The 18,949-nt window shown below is 56.0% G+C and overlaps 1 long non-coding RNA gene across 1 annotated transcript; it reads right to left on the reverse strand.

Moving 5' to 3' along the window:
• Positions 1-6,749: 6,749 nt before the first annotated feature.
• Positions 6,750-13,065, reverse strand: LOC122240158. The gene is made up of 3 exons (XR_006219516.1): positions 12,983-13,065; positions 12,379-12,681; positions 6,750-6,783 (listed from the first exon to the last, which is right to left on the reverse strand). It is a non-coding gene; the product is annotated as an uncharacterized LOC122240158 (long non-coding RNA).
• Positions 13,066-18,949: the final 5,884 nt, after the last annotated feature.

The raw sequence follows: 18,949 nt of genomic DNA on the forward strand, positions 1-18,949 counted from the left end.
TCGGGTGAACATCATGTTCAAAGGCCCATAGGAACATAAAGCCCATTCTGGGACAGGGCAGCTGGGTTTGGCTAGAGGCAGGCACGGAGGGATCCGAAATGAGCCCAGAGGGTCAGGCTGGAGCTAGATTCCGATCTGCGTAGACGGTGGGGACCATGGATCCAAGCTGTCACTTCATTCTTAACCCGGTGGGGAGCCACAAGGGAGTTTTAGGCGGGCAGTGCCCTGGCTCAAGGACAGCTGCCTGGGTGGAGACGGGGGTGTGGGTGTCCTCAGCTCGTGGAGGGTAGGGAAGGCCGAGGGTTGGCTGGGGGAGGGGGGGTGGGGGGTATGTAGCCTGGGGCAAAACGTAGGCCGGAACTTTCACAGCAGCCAGAGAAACTCGGAATGCTTCCAGAAGGGAGTGGCCAACAGGGGCTCGAAATAAAGGCCCACAAAGAGGCCACCGACTTTTGTCAGGCCACAGAAGGTGGGAAGCTGTGTGGGGTACGGGGTGCTCTCAGGGAGGACAGAGTTCTGTCACTCCCTTGACAGCCACGAGGCTCCCTTTATTAGACCTCCAATCACCCGGCCCCACCACGTTCGGGGCCTTGGGACCCTCACCCACTCTCTCAGTGGGCCACCCTGCGGCCGCTCTGGTGGGGCAATGTCACCCCACAGTGCCCCCCCCCAGGATGCGCTACCCCTGCAGACCCTCCCCCTCCCCCATCCTCCCTTTTCTCCCTTCTCCCCTGCTCTGAGCCCGGATGCCCCTCCCTCAGCCTGCACACACCTGCGGAAGGCACACCCGGGGAGGGGGGGGGAAGCGGGGGCGGGGGGGGGGGAGATCTCAGGCCCACGTCCCCGTCCACGGGCCGCCAGCCTCCATCACCTCCTCGCTCCTAGCTCTGCCATGCGCAGCCAGTTACAGAACTTTTCCGTGCCTCGGTTTCCCCGCCTGCAAGTTGCGGATAGCCGAGCGGGCCTCACGGAAGTATCGTGAAGCACCAAAATGAGCCAATCCACGTAAAAGGCCGAGAAGAGTGGCAGGGCCTAGCGGCGTCATGCAAGCATCGGCTGGTGCTGTCCCTGTGACGGTTGCCACCGTTCCTGGGGGTCACGGGGACCCCCTGAGACAACAGGAGTGAGACGTACAGCCCGGGGCCCGGAGTACAGGGCGCGTTTCGGAAACCGCAGCCGTTGTTGCGCGGTCTGCAGTCAGAAGTCAGCTGGACGCCCCGCCCCCCGCCCGCCCCAGGAGGTCTGGTTCAACTTGGCCCAAACCCCAGTTCCAAGGCCCGCGAGCATCCAGACCTCTTCCTTCCATTTTGCCCGGTTCCCACCTGTCACTTCCCTCTCTCTCAGGGCAGGACGTGTTGCCAGGTCCGAGGCCAGACCCTTCAGTGCAAAAAATAGTCTCGGAGAGTGTCCCGTCGAGGAGCTCACGACGTCTCGCCTCTCGCACCATCACCACCGCTGGCAGGGGTGGGGGCACCCGGCAGCCTGGGGGGAGTCCGGCCTGGCCAGCGGGTAGCGACCCTTCCTCCCCACTGCGTCCCGCCCTTGGATGCGGTGGTTTATCCTTGTTCATTCTCCCCTCCTCCCGTCCCCAGACGCCTAGCTCTTCCCCTCCCGTCCGATCTGCGCCCCATCGGCCTGGACTTTTTCTTTTTTTTCCTAACATCCATTTATTTTAGGGAGAGCAAGACAGAGCACGAGCGGGGGAGGGGCAGAGAGACAGGGGAGACCCAGAATCCAAAGCGGGCTCCAGGCTCCGAGCTGTCAGCCCAGAGCCCGACGCAGGGCTTGAACCCACGGACCATGAGATCACGACCCGAACCGAAGTCACCCAGGCGCCCCTTTTTTTTTTTTCCATTTTAATGTTTATTTATTTGCGAGCGAGAGAGCTGGGGAGGGGCAGAGAGAGAGGGAGGCAAAGGATCCGAGGCAGAGCTCCGCGCTGTTAGCGCGGAGTTCGAGGCGGGGCTCGAACCCACGGAGTGTGAGATCATGACCTGGACCAAAGTCAGAGGCTTAACCAGAGGAGCCACCGAGGCGCCCCACCAGCGTGGGCTTTCTGAAACAGAGCTGGCGCTCGTTTCCCTTCACGAAGCCCTGCCCAGTCCCCTCAGGTCTTGGCACACGAGCCCCTCCGCCTGCCCCTTTGGACTCCCTGGGCCCCAGGCTTCCCCAGGAAGCCCCCTGCCGCCCCCGAGGGGGACCAGCCATGTCCTTGACTGCCTTCCCTGCTCTCTTCCATACCTACCCGCCCACTCCCTGCCTCTCCCCTGGTAGAGCCGGGACTTGGACCAGTCATCATCTGCCACCTCCGGGAAGCCCTCCCAGATACCCCAGTTGGGGCTGACTGACGGCTCTGGCTTCCACAGCTTCTCCACTGGACGTGTTCTTTCCACATGGCTCTCCCAGACTGTGAGACCAGCTCTGGTCCTCTTCCGCTTCCCCAGGGCCCAGCCCAGAGCACACGGAGCCTCCGCCGGATGCGCGTGTGTTGACTGACTGACTGAGCGGCAGACCAGAAGCGGGCCACTACCCAGCCGGGCACCCTCTAGGCAGGGCACAGCCACGGCCTCGGCCTCGCCGGCGCACCGGATGGCAACGGGCCGGGTCTCCTCGCAAACCGACCGGGGCGCCTGGCAGCCGGCCCGAGGGGCTGGGAGCGGACGGCAGCTTCTGGCACCTCGCAGGGCCCGGGGTGGAGCTCTGAGTCACCCTTGTCACCCCAGCGTCCCATCTGGACTTTATGAGGGCCCTGCAGGCTCGGAGGCCAAGGCGGGGAGGGGCGGCCGGCTTTGACCGAGCTCCCGCCGCGAGCAAACATTCTGGACGGCATCCCTGTTAAGGCTCACAACAACCCTTTGAAGTAAGCACCTGCTGCTGTCCCCATTTTCCAGAGGAAACTGAGGTTCAAAAGGGGGACGTGACTCACCCGGGTCAATAATTCAGAGGCTCACATCTCGGCCCATCTGTCTCCAGCGCCGCCTCCCCTCTACCTGTCGCAGCGTCCGCCTTTGGTCGGCCCGGTGAGGCAGGGGCACAACCATCCCCACTTTCGAGTTGAGGGGCCCGAGACTCAGGGCAGCAAAACGAGTCACAGAGCTGGTTGCGTCCCCGGGGCCTCCGCGCCCGGGGGGGGCTTCCTGAGCTGACCGAGGGCGTCCCCTTGGACGCTGCCCGGAGAACAGGTGCTCCGGGTCCCCCAGCTGGGGGCGTAGGTGTGAGGCGAGGTCCGGGCGCACCTCTGCTGGGATGACTGGAACGGGCTCCACGCTCCTGCCTCAGTTTCCCTAGTAAAGCCGAGCAAGAGCTTCCTCCCCCCGGGGACCAGGAAGGCTGGGGGGCCCCAGAAAGGACAAGAGGGGGTTCCAGAGGTGCCCGCGTCCCTGGCTGGCCCTCGTCCCCTCACCATCCCGCAGCTCCAGACTCACCCCACGTGTCGTGGGAGGTGCCAAAGCCCCTTCGGTGTTGTTCCCTGTCTAGACCCCCGGCCCCGCTCCCTCCACTCCCATGCCGGACCCTCCCGGCTCTGGCCGCCCTAGACGCAGGCAGTCGGCTGCCTCCTCCAAACTCCCCTGTGGCTCCCCGAGGCCAGCATGAGTCCTGGCTTGGCCACCCGCTGGCCCTGTGCCCTCGGTCGAGGCGTCTCCAGAGCGAGGCCCCAGCCTGCAGAGGGGGGGCAGCTAGCTGTGACCTCCCGGCCTCCAGCCGGTTCTCTAGTGCTCCTGATTCCTTAGGGGGAGACAGGTGGCCGGTGTCACCAGCCCCACGCCCAGGCCCGCCCCCCCCCCCAGGACTCGGGCCCCGACTGCGTGCTGTCTCTCGCCTCTTCCCTCTTTTCCTCCGTTCCGTGGCTGTCCGCGTCTACACAGGACCATGCACTGCAGCACCGGAAATAGGAAAGTCACCCCCACGTGTGCCACGATGTTTAAAATCTCTCGGGGGAGTTTCACACCCACACGCCCCCCCTCCCCCTCCCCCCCCCCCCACAGTGAGAAAACCCAGTGCGAAGGGGCCCCGGGACAGTGTTTGCCTCCGGGAGGGGGCGGGAAGGCCGGGGGGGACAGAGGTGGAAGGACACTCATTCCGAGATCATACGCCTTCATTTGGCCTGAACTGTTTTTCAGGTGCACGCGACACGTGTCCCCAAATAAATAAAAGCCGGGCGCCCGAGTGGCTCAGTCGGTTCGGCATCCAACTCTTGATTTCGACTCCGGTCGTGATCTCACGGTCTGGGGGTTCGAGCCCCGGGTCGGGCTCTGTGCTGATCGTACAGAGGCTGCTTGGGATTCTCTCTCCCTCTCTCTCTGCCTCTCCCCTGCTCGCTCGCTCACTCTTTCTCTCTCCAAGCCAATCGATAACCTTAAAAAAAAATAAGTGACAGTTAAAAAAAAAACAATGAAATAGCTCCCAAGGGAGCCCGGGAGGGGGAAGCCACAGCCGGAGGCTGGTTCAGCCACGGACCTGCTCCTGTTGACTCGTTTGCGTCTCTCCTGAGAGGAGATTAACAAATGGAATCGGGCGGGGTCACGAGGGCGCTGGGCCCGCACACGCCTGCCCGCTGAGCGGCAGCCCTTGGCATCCTTGTTAATGTCCTGGTCGGGCCTGTTCCGGGCGCCCGGGTGACGCAGAAGTGAAGGGACACACCCTCGCCCCGCCTGGGGACAACAACGCCCTCGAGGGCTGATGGCACAACCGTCCGGGCTAGAGGATCCCGGGCGGGCCGCAGGCAGAAGGGACGCCGGCCCCCCGGGGTCTCCGAAGATAAGGAGGCCCCGGCAGGGGACAGAGGGGGGGAAGGGGGGTCCAGGCTGGGGGACCAGGCTGGACACACCTGTAGCCACACCGCACGAGCGGCAACAGATGCGCGGTCGTGAGCGCCTGTGCGCAACCCCGGCCCGTCCTGCACACGCTCTCGCCCACGCTCCCCTGCCCCCGTGCAAGGCCCCGCACGGGCCTGGACGGGAGGCAGGTGCTCGCCAAGCAGGAAGGCGTGGGGGTCAGGGTGTGGGCTGGGGACGGACGGCGGACTGCCTGTGTGACCCCAGGCAGGTCCCTGGACCTCTCTGTGCCTCCGTTCCCTCCCCTCTCACGGGGGGACAATAACAGCACCGACCTCATAGGGGAGACCTGAGGATTCGATGAGGCAGTTCCTGTACCATCCAACGGCTGTTGACCGGTACGATTTCTAGCGTCGGCTCGGGTCACCATCTCGCGGTTCGTGGGTTCGAGCACCGCGTCCGGCTTGGGGCTGACAGCTCGGAGCCTGGAGCCGGCTTCGGGTTCTGTGTCTCCCTCTCTCTCTGCCCCTCCCCGGCTCACGCTCTCTCTTTCTGGAAGCTGCCTTCGCAGACCTGCTGAGAAGGATGGACCCAGGCTGATGGGGGACCAGGAGCCACACTCTAGAGCCACTGAGTCAGAGGCTGCTGCTCTGGAGGGCGCGAAGCCTCCAGGCTCACGGAGCGTGTTCTTGGCCTGGGAGCCCCTCGAGGGCCGGCACAGGTGTCCCTGCGCCCGGCACGGAGCCTGGTGCCGAGCCGGGGGCCCAGCTCGTGGCAAGAGTTGACTTCCTGTAGACGAAAGTCGTGTGGAATTCCGAAGAGTTGCCTTGGGGGCTGGCCAGTTCGTCCTCCCCTCCCCTCTGAGCTGTGCGTTTCGTGAAGACGGGGCTCACGTGTGACTTGCCTTTGTCCCCAGAACCAGCTTTTGGCAGAGCGGTCGTCAGTGAGTGGCTTAGTGAGGATGTATTTGATTGTGAGTGGCAATGACAATAAAAAAGAAAGATATGTATTTATTTTATGCAGAAAAGTCTGAAGGGAAGGGTGCCTGGGTGGCTCAGTCGGTTGAATGGCTGACTCTTGAATTTGGCTCAGGTCATGATCCCAGGGTTGTGGGATTGAGCCCCACGTCTGGCTCCACGCTGACCATGGAGCCTGCTTAAGATTCCACACCCCCCCCTTCTTTCTCTCTCTCTGCCCCTCTCCCCTGCTCACGCACCATCTCTCTCTCTCTCAAAACTATTACATAAACATCTTTTTTTTTTTTAAGTTTGAAGGGAGGGATCCCAGGCTGAGCCACAGCGTCTGGGATCCACTGTTTACATAGTTAGATCTAGGACCCAGGCTCCATCATGCACAGCCTCCATTCACAAATGCACCTCATGGCCCAAGATGGCTGCCCTAGTGCCAGCCAACACATCTGCACCCCAGCCAGCAGGTAGGAGAAGTGAAGCGAAGAAGGGACGAAGGGCCTAAGCCAGCTTTCTCTCGGGGAAGTTCTAGCACAAAACTTCCACTTATATTCCTTTGGCCAGAACCTGGTCACAGGGTCACTCCAGCCGGAAAGAAGCTGGGAGAGGCAGTCTCCACTTCAGGTGGGCCTGGGCCGAGAGGCTGTGTCACCGCGCTCCAAGGGGGCCCAGGGTGTTGGCTCCACCATTATCAGTATTTGCTCACTCAGCCGTCTAAGAGGCAGAGAGCATTTCGGGAAGCCTTTGTCGGGCTGGGGACACATCACCTGTACCCAAAGAAGGAAGGACTCTAGTGGCACCCCGGCCCGTACTGCCTGTGCAGAGAGGGGCCGGCAGTAACTCCCGCTGCCCAGAGCTCAGCGGAAGAGTGAGAAGGACCAGGTGATGGTGAAAGGCATGCTCTTTAAAATCCAACCTGTTTGGGGGCGCCTGGGTGGCTCAGTCGGTTGAGCATCCGATCCTCGATCTCAGCTCAGGTCTCGATCTCAGGGTCATGAGTTCAAAGCCCGCTTTGGTCTCCATGCCGGGCATGGAGCCTACTGAAAAAAAAAAAAAAAAAAAAAAAAAGACCGTTATTTACCATACAAGTGAGTTACGTGAATTTTTGAGAGCGAGAATGAGCAAATGAGCTAAAGAGAAAAAAGGATCGTCATAAATCTACCACCTAGAGCTCAACTTCATTACTTTGTCGACTATCTTGTCAGTTTGTTCTATGATCCTATGGACACACATAGCTATCCATTCTTATATGGTTCTTTTCGTGGAAAATGTAGATACTCTTCATAGGCTCGCACTACACATAGGCTATTTTAAAAACCCCGAATTCTAGGAGCTCCTGGGTCAGTCGGTTAAACGTCCGACTTCGGCTCAGGTCGTGATCTCGCGGTTCGTGAGTTCGAGCCCCGCGTTGGGCCCTGTGCTGACGGCTCGGAGCCTGGAGCCTGCTTCCCATTCTCTCCCTCTCTCTGCCCCTCCCCTGCTTATGCTCTGTCTCTCTCTGTCTCTCAATAATAAATAAACATCAAAAAAATTTTTTTAAAAAGTTGTGATCTCTCCAACTACGTTCAGAAATAAGAAATTCCTACATTAAAAAAAAATTAAGCAAAGCCATATGGAACTGCCAGTCAGAGCTTTGGAGGAGCGGGAGAAAATCCACAGCTCCCACACTGAATTGACGTACATCTTAGCCAAAAGGAAAGACACTCAGCACGCTTATGAGTCTCTACAGCCTTCTTGTGGGTAAACACATCATTTCTGTCCAGGTGTCTGAAATACCAACAGTGAGGACAAGTGGTGACATTTAAACCGCACTGATCAGGGGCGCCTGGGTGGCTCGGTCGGTTAAGCGTCCGACTTCGGCTCAGGTCATGATCTCACTGTCCGTGGGTTCGAGCCCCGCATCGGGCTCTGGGCTGACAGCTCAGAGCCTGGAGCCTGTTTCAGATTCTGCGTCTCCCCCTCTCTGTGACCCTCCCCCGTTCATGCTCTGTCTCTCTCTGTCTCAAAAATAAATAAATGTTAAAAAAAATAAAAAATAAAAAAAAAATAAACCGCACTGATCACATGTCAGGCACTCTTCTAAGTGATATATACATGATATACATCATTTGATGTATCACGTGATATATATCGTTCATTATATACCTGTTGCATACACATATCTGTACACACGTATGTATACATTTAGTCTTCATGGAAACTCTCTCAGGCAAGCGCCATGATTCTCCCCAGTTTACAAGAAAAGAAACTGAGGCACGGAAGGGTCAGTTTGCCAAGAGCCTCATACCTGTAAGTGGTGAGGCTGGGATTTAAACGCAGACAACATGGATCTCTGGTGCTTGGGACTCACCACTATGCTAGACTTTGTGGATTTCTTGTGGGTGGATGAGGTCCCCTGAGTTTCGAGGAGAGAACCCACAGGCCCAGAGAGGGTTAGAAAACGACTTTGGGTCACACAGCAGATTTGGGTGCTTCATCCACCCGAACTGCCTTCTACCGTGTTCATTTTATTGATTTATCTTTTCAATGTTTATTTTGGAGAGACAGAGCGCGAGCAGGGGAGGGGCAGAGAGACGGGGAGACACAGAATCCGAAGCAGGCCCCGGGCCCTGAGCTGTCAGCACAGAGCCCGACGCGGGGCTCGAACTCACGAACCGTGAGATCACGGCCTGAGCCGCAGTCGGACGCTTAAGCCACTGAGCCACCCAGGCGCGACTACTTTCTACGCCGTGAGAGATCGCGACTCCAATATTTTACATTTTAGAACTCTCATACAGTGAGTATAGAATTCTCGGCTTCCCTAATTTGATTATTTGGAAATCTTGGATTCGAGGAGTCTTTGCCTTTCGTTGCCAAAAGCTGGGGCTAAGGGAGGTCATGGCTCCTTCCTCTGGGCAGCCAGGAAGCAGGCTGCCTGGAGGACACTGGAGCGTTGGGAAGTAGCTGGTTTAGGCCTCTCAGGGGGGAGGGACCGTGACCCTTTTGCCAACTTGTCCTGGAATCTCCGGGCTTGTTTTGTGTGTTACTTTCAAATGCCCTAGTCCCCCCACCCAGGGACCCCTCCTTATCTCCTCCTCCAGATGGGCTCTTGCTCGCGTGAGGGGCCCCAAGGTCAAGCCCAGCTGCCCGCTGTGAGAGGCAGAGCACATGTCCTGAGGTTAGGAAGCTGGTGCTGACATTGGGTGTTTTTGAAAAACAAAAAACAAAAAGAAAAGAAACGCGAACGATCCATCCATGTGCCCTGGGCTTCAACGGCAGGACCCGTCCGCCGGGTGACAGAAGCAGGGCCCCAGGCTTAGGACAGCGCGCTCCGGGGCCTCTTCTGGGAGACCCCCACCCCCAGGGCCTCCCGTGAACTTCCTGGCTGTGACTGTCCTGTCCGGCCAGTGCTTGCCCATGGCTGGAAAAGACCCAAACCCTGAGCACGAGGGAAGATGGGTGGGTGAGTCCAGCAAGGAAGAGGTCCCAGAGCAGGGCTAAGCGGGAGACGCAGGCAAAGCCCACAGGCAGAGCTGAGACTCACTGTCCTTAATAGGAGCCAGGCGCGACCGCCGAGCTGGGGACTAGGTTGGGGTTTGGCCTCATCCTGAGATTGATGTGGGACGAGGGCTGGCTCAGGGGTTCTGGAGTGGGGGCCCGGGTGGGGGGGGGGACAGCCCATGGCATGAGCCTGCAAGGGGTCTCCGGCCTGGAGGTGCCAAGGGGTGGGGAGAGAAAGGGCAGGTGGGGATGGCGTTCGGCTGGCACCCTGCCTCTCTCCCTCGGGTGTGGAGCCGAAAACAGGCTTTGGTGCCGCGTTCGGCCTTGCAAACTTGTCCTCCAACTTACTCTGTACATTTTCAAACCTATAGATGAGCTGCAAGAATCGTACAACAGGGGCGCCTGGAGGGCTCCGTCGGTTAAGCGTCCGACTTCGGCTCAGGGCACGATCCCACGGTCTGTGAGTTCGAGCCCCGCGTCGGGCTCCGTGCTGACGTGCTCAGCGCCGGGAACCTGCTTCGGATTCTGTGCCTCCCTCTCGCTCTCTGCCCCTCCCCCCGCTCTGTCTCCCCCAAATAAATAAACATCAAATAAGAAATAAAATAGTATAAAAAAATAAAAATAGAATCTGAGCTCCGATCAAGGATCAGGCGTTGCGTTTAGTTGGGGAGTTTCTTTTGTCTCCTTTCACCTGGAACACGCCTCCTGCCTTTTGCCGTCTCTCATGACTTAACGTGTTTGGAGGGTCGAGGCCTGTCATCTTGGAAAACGTCCCTCGGTTTGGGTCTGTCCAGTACTTTTCTCATGATTGGATCCAGGCTGAGTTTGAACGGTCTAAGGCTCCTGGCTCCTAGGGGGAAGCCGTTATCCAGGCGTGTCGACTTAACGTCTGGTGCCTGTGACCTGGGGGAGGGGTGCCCGCCCGGCTCCGGGACTCTCGTCATTTCTAAAAGTCTCAGGTAACCCCAAAGGTGACAAAGGTGATATTTCTGTGGGGTACAAGTGCCCACCCAGCGGGATCAAAGAGCTGCTGGTATTTACTTGTCTATCAATGGTTTGTTCGTGTCTTTTCTCCGGCTGCCGGGGTGGGGCGGTGGGGGGGGGGGGCGGGTACCATTTTTCTCTTAAGGATTTGTAACCACTATTCCCTACGCTACAGATATTTACCGTTCATCATATTTACTCTGGGGGGTTTCTTTTCCATATTATGTTTTGTCTTTTCATCATGTGTATGTTTTTGGACATTATGAAGTCTCTCTCTTTTTTTTTTTTTTTTTTGTCAAAGTCTCACATTTAAAAAGTAGTATTATTGGGGCGCCCGGGGGGCTCAGCCGGTTAAGCGCCCGACCTGGGCTCAGGTCCTAATCTCACAGCTCATGAGTTCAGGCCCCGCATCGGGCTCTGTGCCGATGGCTCGGAACCTGGACGGAGCCTGCTTCGGATTCTGTGTCTCCCTCTCTCTCTGCCCCTCCCCTGCCCGTGCTCTGTCTCTCTCTGCCTTCCGAAAATAAATACGTGTTTAAAAAAATAAAATAAAATATATAAAAAGTAGTAGTATTTCTTTTAGAAAATAAATATAGGACACCAAAATTATTTTGTGCGGTTTGTAAATTTGTGCTGTCGTCACAGGCCGCTATTAACCTCGGTTATGCTTTTTTTTAAATTTTTATTTATTTATTTATTTATTTAATCTTTATCCTTGAGAGACTGAGCGTGAGCAGGGGAGGGGCAGAGAGAGAGAGGGAGACACAGGATCCGAAGCGGGCTCCAGGTTCCGAGCTGTCAGCACGGAGCCCGACGCGGGGCTCGAACTCACAGACCGCGAGATCGTGACCTGAGCCGAAGTCGGACGCTGAACCCACTGAGCCACCCAGGCGCCCCTCACTTTATTTGTTTTTTAATTGGCATCCAAGTTAGTTGGCATATTGTGCAATAATGATTTCAGGAGCAGATTCCAGTGATTAATCCCCTATGTATGGCACCCAGAGCTCACCCCAACAAGCGTCTTCCGTAATGCCCCTTGCCCATTTAGCCCATCCCTGAAGGCTCTGTTTTCATTGCAAAATGCATGCGTGTTGTTCACCAAACTGAAAACAATATAGAACAATTTTAAATAAAAACTTAAAAGAATAGAGCTGTACAAAGTAAAAACTCAGAGCCCATCATGGCGCAGGTCGGCTTGTCAGAGAAAACGGGCAGGAATACTTTGGGGGGTAAGCGCGCACACATCCATGGCCGCCCCCCCCCCCCCCCCCGCCCAGCTCGGACCCTGGCCACAGTGCTGTGCGGTTGTCTCTTTAACCGATCTCGCAGGCACCGGCGCGCATTTACTGGTAAGAAGCCCAGTGTCTCCCTCTTGAGGTTTCTTCCAGAACAGTCTGATAATCCCAGGGGATCACGCAGTCCAGAGGAGGCCGGTCTCACTTCCACAATGCCCCGTCCTGCCTGCCCCTGAGCCCCGAGGTTACAGCCCTCTCGTTTATACCAGGAGCTTAGTCCTCGCTCCCTGAAGTGGGAATGACTCCAGAATTGGGTGGGTCCAGCATGGCTTCCAGCCCCAGACGCACATGGAGTCTGCCCCCCACCCCCACCCACCGTGAGGTATTGTGAAATGCCTTGGACTTGGGTCACCTGGCCACACCCCTTTTCCCACAGAGTGAATTCCCTCTCTGGGGGCATAGGTGTCCTCGCTGCCAGCTGACCTCGGTCAGGACTCTCCCAATTCAGACGGCAGCTAATCTGACCCACTGACCGGCACAAGGGAGAACTTGGGCACCTGAGCTCGCTCCTCCCGGGGCTCCCAGGCCAGCTACAAGTGTGCCCGCTTCATTCCCAGATTAAGGGAGGGTCAGCTTTGACGGTTAGTGAAGAGCATGGGGCCAGACCCCTTTAGGCAAGTTCCTTCCCCATCTGTTAAAGGACAATAATAGAAGAGGTAATACATCAGGACTATGGACAGAGCACTTGGCGCAGCCCCCGGCACGTAGTAACTGCTCAATAAGTGTGAACTATTATTTTATACCCAACACATATAGGAGCTCTCTGATTTCCCTATTTTGTAAAAATGAGATCGCCCACACACATTTTTCTTAGCTTGCTTTTCTCAAGCAGCCTTCCAGAGACATTTCCCATGTCTCCTCATGCAGCCTCCTCACCTGTGTGAGAGACGCAGAGCCCTCCAAAGGATAGCGTCCGTGAAGTAGATTAAGCCATCTCCGTAAAGTCAAAAGCCTTCGTCTTTTCCTTGGTGATGCCTCCCGTTGTATTAAATCTTAGGAAGTTCGTTCAAGTTTGACTGTGAAGCTGTCCCCTGCATTTTTATTCCTGCATCTCAGGAGTGTTTGTCTTTCTCTCCATCCTTTGATCTCAGTCCACAGGGGATTGCAAATGTGTTCCCACCAGGGAGCAGTGGGCGAGAGGTCAGCTTCCACCGCATGAGGAGGGACCGGGAGAGCTGTCTGTTAGGGCAGGAAAGGGGAAGGCCGGCCAAGCAAGGATCCTGGTGTGAGAATCCCCGGCCACGACCATCTTGGGACCCACCCCATCCTCGCTTCCGCTCCAGGAACCTGGGAGTCTTTCTGGTTCCTCCCTCACCCCCAACAACAAACCCTTTAGCAAGCCCTGTGGGCTTGTTCTCTTAACTATTTCTCACGTCTGCTCCTTCTTTCCTCTTCCAGGGCTGCCTCTTTAGTTCAGTACCCGCACAACTGAGATGGCCCACCCCCCCTCCGTTCTGCCCTTGCCTCACCCATCACCCACACTGCAGCCTGTGAGAAGCAGTTGGAACCACCTGGAAAAGCTGCAGCTACGCTTTTTGCCAACTCCTTCCTGCTTGCACCAGGACACCTGCTGGAGAAGAGTCACAACAACCCGGTCTGGAAAGCGAGAAACCAGAACCTGGAAACAACCCAAATGCCCAACCAATACGGTGGTGTATTAGTCTCCTGGGGCTGCCGTAACAAGTGTCCCCAGCTTGGTGGCTTAAAGCAACACAACTTGTTGCCCCGCAGTTCTGGAGGTCGGAAGTCCAGGGGCGCCTGGGTGGCTCAGTCGGTTAAGCATCCGAGTCCTGATTTCAACTCAGGTCATGATCTCACGGTTCGTGAGATCGAGCACCGAATGGGGCTCTGTGCTGACAGCATGGAACTTGGAGCCTCCCTCAGATTCTGTGTCTTCCTCTCTCTCTCTCTCTGCCCCTCCCCAGCTCATGCTTTGTCTCTCTCGGTCTCTCAAAAAGAAATAAACGTTGAAAAAAAGTGTTGTTTAATGTTTAATAAGTCCAGAATGGGTCTCACTGGGCTTAAAGTCAAGGTGTCAGCGGGTGTGTGTTCCTTCTGGAGGCCCTGAGGGGAGGATCTGGTTTTTGCCTTTTCCGGCTTCCAGAGACTTCCCGGAACCAAACACTCCGACAGGGGCAGCTCGGGGGACCCCTGGCTCGCAGAAACCCTGTGTTCTGTCAGGATTGGACATTTTGAAGATGGGTCAGGTGTGGGAGGCTGACAGACCAGGGTTCCTACTGAACCTCTCCCTTTGCAAATCACTAATAATACCCATTATATAGATTTTTGCGTAAGTTAAATATGAGAGCTGATGTATACACCCAGCATCTAATAGATGTTAATCTCTGGAAAAGAAAGAAAGGGGAAGGAAGGAAGGAAGGAAGGAAGGAAGGAAGACAGAAGGAAGAAGGAAGGAAAGGAGGGAGGGAGGGAGGGAGGGAGGAAGGGAGGAAGGAAGGAAAGGGAAGGAAGGAAGGAAGGAAAGGAGGGAGGGAGGAAGGGAGGGAGGAAGGAAGGAAAGAAAGGGAAGGGAAGGAAGGAAAGAAGGAAAGGAGGGAGGGAGGGAGGGAGGAAGGGAGGAAGGAAGGAAGGAAGGAAAGGGAAGGGAAGGAAGGAAGGAAGGAAAGGAGGGAGGGAGGAAGGGAGGGAGGAAGGAAGGAAGGAAAGGGAAGGGAAGGAAGGAAGGAAGGAAGGAAAGGAGAGAGGGAGGGAGGGAGGAAGGGAGGGAGGAAGGAAGGAAGGAAAGGGAAGGGAAGGAAGGAAGGAAGGAAGGAAAGGAGAGAGGGAGGGAGGGAGGAAGGGAGGAAAGAAGGAAGGAAGGAAGGAAAGGGAAGGGAAGGAAGGAAGGAAGGAAAGGAGGGAGGGAGGAAGGGAGGGAGGAAGGAAGAAAGGGAGGGAGGCTTGTGGGCTCTTTCCATCTTAAAAGCCAGCAATGATGGGTCAACCCTCTTTCGTGATGCCATGACTCTGGTTCAGGCTCTTCCCCCTCCCACTTCTCCCATTTAAGAGCCCCTGTGATGGCACTGGACCCCCTGGCTAATCCAGGCTAATTCCCATGTCAAGATCAGCAACCTTAATTCCTCCTTGCTATGTAACAGAACAAGTACACAGGTTCCAGGGACTAGGATATGGATGTCTTCGGGAGTCATTCTATCACAAGGAGAACGGAGACAAACTGTGGCCTTTTCCTCTAGTAGAACAGACCAAACAGTCGCCCTGGGACGGTTGCCCTGGGCAGCGGACCTCACTGAAGACTTCCTTGCCAAACCCCCCCGACGTGGTCCCGTGAGGTGTCCCCAGGTCCCTTGCAAGGCCTGAGAGGGATACCAGCAATGTGGGTCAGATGGTTCATTAGTAAGAATACATTTGTGGATTTTGTGATGCTTGTGCGATTTACCAGCTTAAAAAAAAAAAAATCTGTAACCTGTTGTGAATTCTCTTCTCATTCTAAATACAGTTTTTACCTAATTTTACCTCTTGTAGTATAATTTTATATGCCTTTTAAAAAGTGTATTTACTTATTTTGAGAGAGAGAGAGAGTGAGCATGAGCTGGCGAGGGACAGAGAGAGAGGGAGAGAATCCCAAGCAGGCTCCCTGCTGACAGCACAGAGCCCGAGGCGGGGCTTGATCTCCTGACCGCGAGATCATGACCTGAGAGGAAAACCAAGAGTCAAAGCTCAACCAGCTGAGCCACCCAGGCGCCCCTCTAACTTTGTACGCTTTTTTCTTTTTTTAATGTTCATTTATTTTTGAGAGAGAGAGCGTGAGCCAGGAAAGGGCATGGAGAGAGGGGGACAAAGGATCTAAAGCAGGCCCTGTGCCGACAGCAGAGAGCCCGAGGTGGGGCTCGAACTCATGAGCCGCGAGATCGTGACCTGAGCTGAAGGTGACGCCTAACGGACTGAGCCACCCAGGCGCCCCCCCCCCACTTTATACACTTTTAAAAGAACCTCCCAGATTGTATAAACCCCAAGCCCTACAAACCCAGAATGTGCTCCAACCACAGCAGCGAAAACTATTTGCACCAACGTGGACGACCTTCCAACAGACACCGAGTGAAAAGAAGCAAGTCACAGAAGACAATCCTTGTGCGTCACAGAAGCAAGTCACAGAAGACACCATTTGTCTGTGGCCCCAACCCAGGCAAAAAGTAAAAGTAAAAAAGTAAAAAAAAAAAAAAAAAAAGTAAGCTATATCGTGTACGTGGATGCACACACATATGGGAAAACTATAAAGAGAAAACGAGAGAATTCTTTACATAATTCAGGATAGAGGCCACAGAGATGTGATCAAGGAGGAGTACAGAGGGGGCTCCCGAGGGACAGGAGACGCGTGGCGTGTGAACCTGAGTGGTGAAACACAGATTTTTGTTCCCGTATTACCTCTAGAATTGCATATATGTCGCATACTCTCTTGCATGAGTGATGGTCGTTAGAATTCAAATTTTTGTTTTAAAATAACTGGAACGGGGCGCCCGGGTGGCTCGGCCAGCTGAGCGCCCGACTCTTGGTTTCCGCTCCGCTCCTGATCTCCCGGTTTGTGGATTCGAGCCCCGACAAGAGTTTCCGCTCCGCTCCTGATCTCCCGGTTTGTGGATTCGAGCCCCGAGTCGGGCTCTGCGCTGACCGCGAGAAGCCTGCTTGGGATCCTCCCTCCCCGTCTCTCTGCCCCTCCCCTACTCACTCTCCCTGTCTCTCAAAATAGATAAATAAACTTCAAGAAAAAAACAGAGTGAAAAAAATGCAATAAAATAAAACGACTGGATTACCTTTTTAAAACAACTTCAAATTTTAAGCTGGAAAACTCTGCCGTGGCTTCTCGCTTAGAACCAAATCCACGCCCCTTGCTGTGACCCAAAACGCCACGTGTCCCGGCCTGCTCACCTCTGATGGCATCTCACATCCCCCCACGCGGGCACCGTCTCTATCCAGTCGCACAGTCCTCCCCGGCACCTGTTCTGCGTAAACGCGCCCGTCGCCCCCTTTCACCGGCCCCTGTTGTTTTCCTGCGTGGAGCCTGACCATCCCAATTCGCGATGTTACCGATGCCACTCCCCCTGCCCCCTGCCCCGTCACTGGACTCTGAGCCTCAAGAGGCCAAGCGCAGGGTCTGTTCTGGCACCCCCTGGGGCTCCCCGACTCCTGAAGGGTTTTAACTTGTACGGTCTCAGACTCTGAGCTGCACGAGGCAGAAGAAGTCTCCAGAAGAACAGCAAATAAGGCCCGGAGGGAAGGGGGTGGGGGAGGAGAAGGGGTCAGTGGACGGTGGTCCCCTCACTCAGGAGGGCTGGCCACTACACCCGGGAGGGCAGGGTTCCCGCCTGTCAACAAGGTTCTGGGGTAACTCTTTGTCTGGGAACCTGCCGGAAATAAGAGCTGCCCCTCCCCCCCACCCCCCCACGTGAGCTAGGTGTCGCTTAGACCTTTTAAACTGAAAACCAACTGACTTTGGGGGGCACCGGAAATCTAACAGGGACTTTACAAACGCCCCCCTCCTTCCTGGGGCGCCTGGGTGGCTCAGTCGGTTAAGCGTCCGACTTCGGCTCAGGTCATGATCTCGCGGTTCGTGAGTTCGAGCCCCGCGTCGGGCTCTGTGCGGACAGCTCGGAGCCAGGAGCCTGCTTCGGATTCTGTGCCTCCCTCTCTCTCTGCCCCTCCCCCGCTCACGCTCTCTCTCTCCTTCAAAAATAAATAAACTTAGAAAAAGAAAAACAACAAATGTCCCCTCCTTCCCTACCAGTCACACCGCTGTTGAGATGACCAGAGGGCGCCCGCCCTGCCTCTAGAACACGGAATAGCCCTGGAAGGGAGCTGGGACGCACTTGGTGCCACGTAGATGTGGAGGGATGTTGCTCCCATCCCCCCATCCTCTGTACCCCATAGGCGCGTGGGTAACTGTGGGGGCGGGGGTGCGGGGAGACCAATGGCTTCCCAAAGATGTCCAAGGCCTGATCCCCACAAACTGTGAATATGTCTACGCTGCGCGCCAATGGGGGATTAAACTGATCTTGAGACGGATATGAGCCCGGATTATCCAGGGGGCCCAATGTCATCACAGGGGTTCTTAAATGGGGGAACAGGGAGGGGGAGGAGATGGCGTCACTCCTTCGTGCTGTTTTAAACCTCCGTGTTTGGAGTACTTTGCTGCAGGGAGTTGTCTCACGGGACCAGGGCTTTGATTTTGCAAGATGCAGGGTTCTGGCGATGGGCCGCACAAGAGTGTGAATATACTTAACACCTACTGAACTGGACCCTTAGAAATTATGAAGATGGGGGGGTGCCTGGGTGGCTCAGTCGGTGAAGCGTCCGACCCATGATTTCAGCTCAGGTCATGATCTCGGGGTTGTGGGATCAACCCCGAGATCCTACTTGGGATTCTCTCCCTCTGCGCTTCTCCCTGCCTCACCCTCACTCTCTCTCTCTCTCTCTCTCAACAAAAACAAAAACAAAACAAAAATAACAAAAGCAAAACAAACGTGGAAAGAAGTGAGCATCACCTTAAAGGAAGAAGCATTTCTCGCCGGGAAGAAAAATCTGCAGACCTTTCTCTCCCCTCATCGTAGGTATAATCGGTTTAAAAGGAAGGGACACACGCAGTCATTCGCTTATTCGACGCAATGAAGTGAGGGGTCGCTTACTTAAGGACAACGGCGAGAATCTATGACCTTGGTGAGTTTCTAAGAGATGGAAGGATGGCCACCGGTGATGTTAAAGGGACCCCGTCCCCTGAGCCATCAGCCTGGCCCGAGGACCTCATCCACTGCATTTGCTCTTGAAAAAGCAGCAGATGGGGCGCCTGGGTGGCTTGGTCGGTTAAGCGTCCGACTTCGGCTCAGGTCATGATCTCACGGTCCGTGAGTTCGAGCCCCGCGTCGAGCTCTGTGCTGACCGCTCAGGGCCTGGAGCCTATTTCAGATTCTGTGTCTCCCTCTCTCTCTGCCCCCCCCCCCCCCGCTTCTCTCTCTCTCTCTCTCTCTCTCCAAATAAATAAACTTTAAAAAAATATTTTTTTAATGTGTCCCAGCATTGCCAAATGTCCTTGGGGAACGCAAAATTGCCTCCACTTGAGAATCACTGAGCTGAGACATGCAGCTCTGGAGACTGGGAAGTCAGGCGAGCCTCCTGGAGGAGGCGCTCCAGGGGCTGTGCCTTGACCCTGGCTGAGACTCCAGAGGAGTGGGGTCATCGTTCTGCCCTGGCGCTCACTCCCACCCCCCCCCCAACATTTTTGGCTGGCTCGTCTTCCTCCACTGGATCCTGACATGCTGGGATCTCACCTCCGTGGCCCCTTCCCCTTCTCTCTCCACCTCTCCCTCGAGAAGGGCGGCACTTTGCTGCAAACCCTTCCAATTCCCCGTCTCCAGCCCCCGTCTCTCTCCAGAGCCCCTGACTCTTTGTCCAGGTGCCTCTAGACACCTCCACCCGGAGCCCTCCAGGCTCTGCAGGC

This window comes from Panthera tigris, chromosome B4 (genome assembly GCF_018350195.1).
Source record: "Panthera tigris isolate Pti1 chromosome B4, P.tigris_Pti1_mat1.1, whole genome shotgun sequence".
Classification (NCBI taxonomy): Eukaryota; Metazoa; Chordata; class Mammalia; order Carnivora; family Felidae; genus Panthera; species Panthera tigris.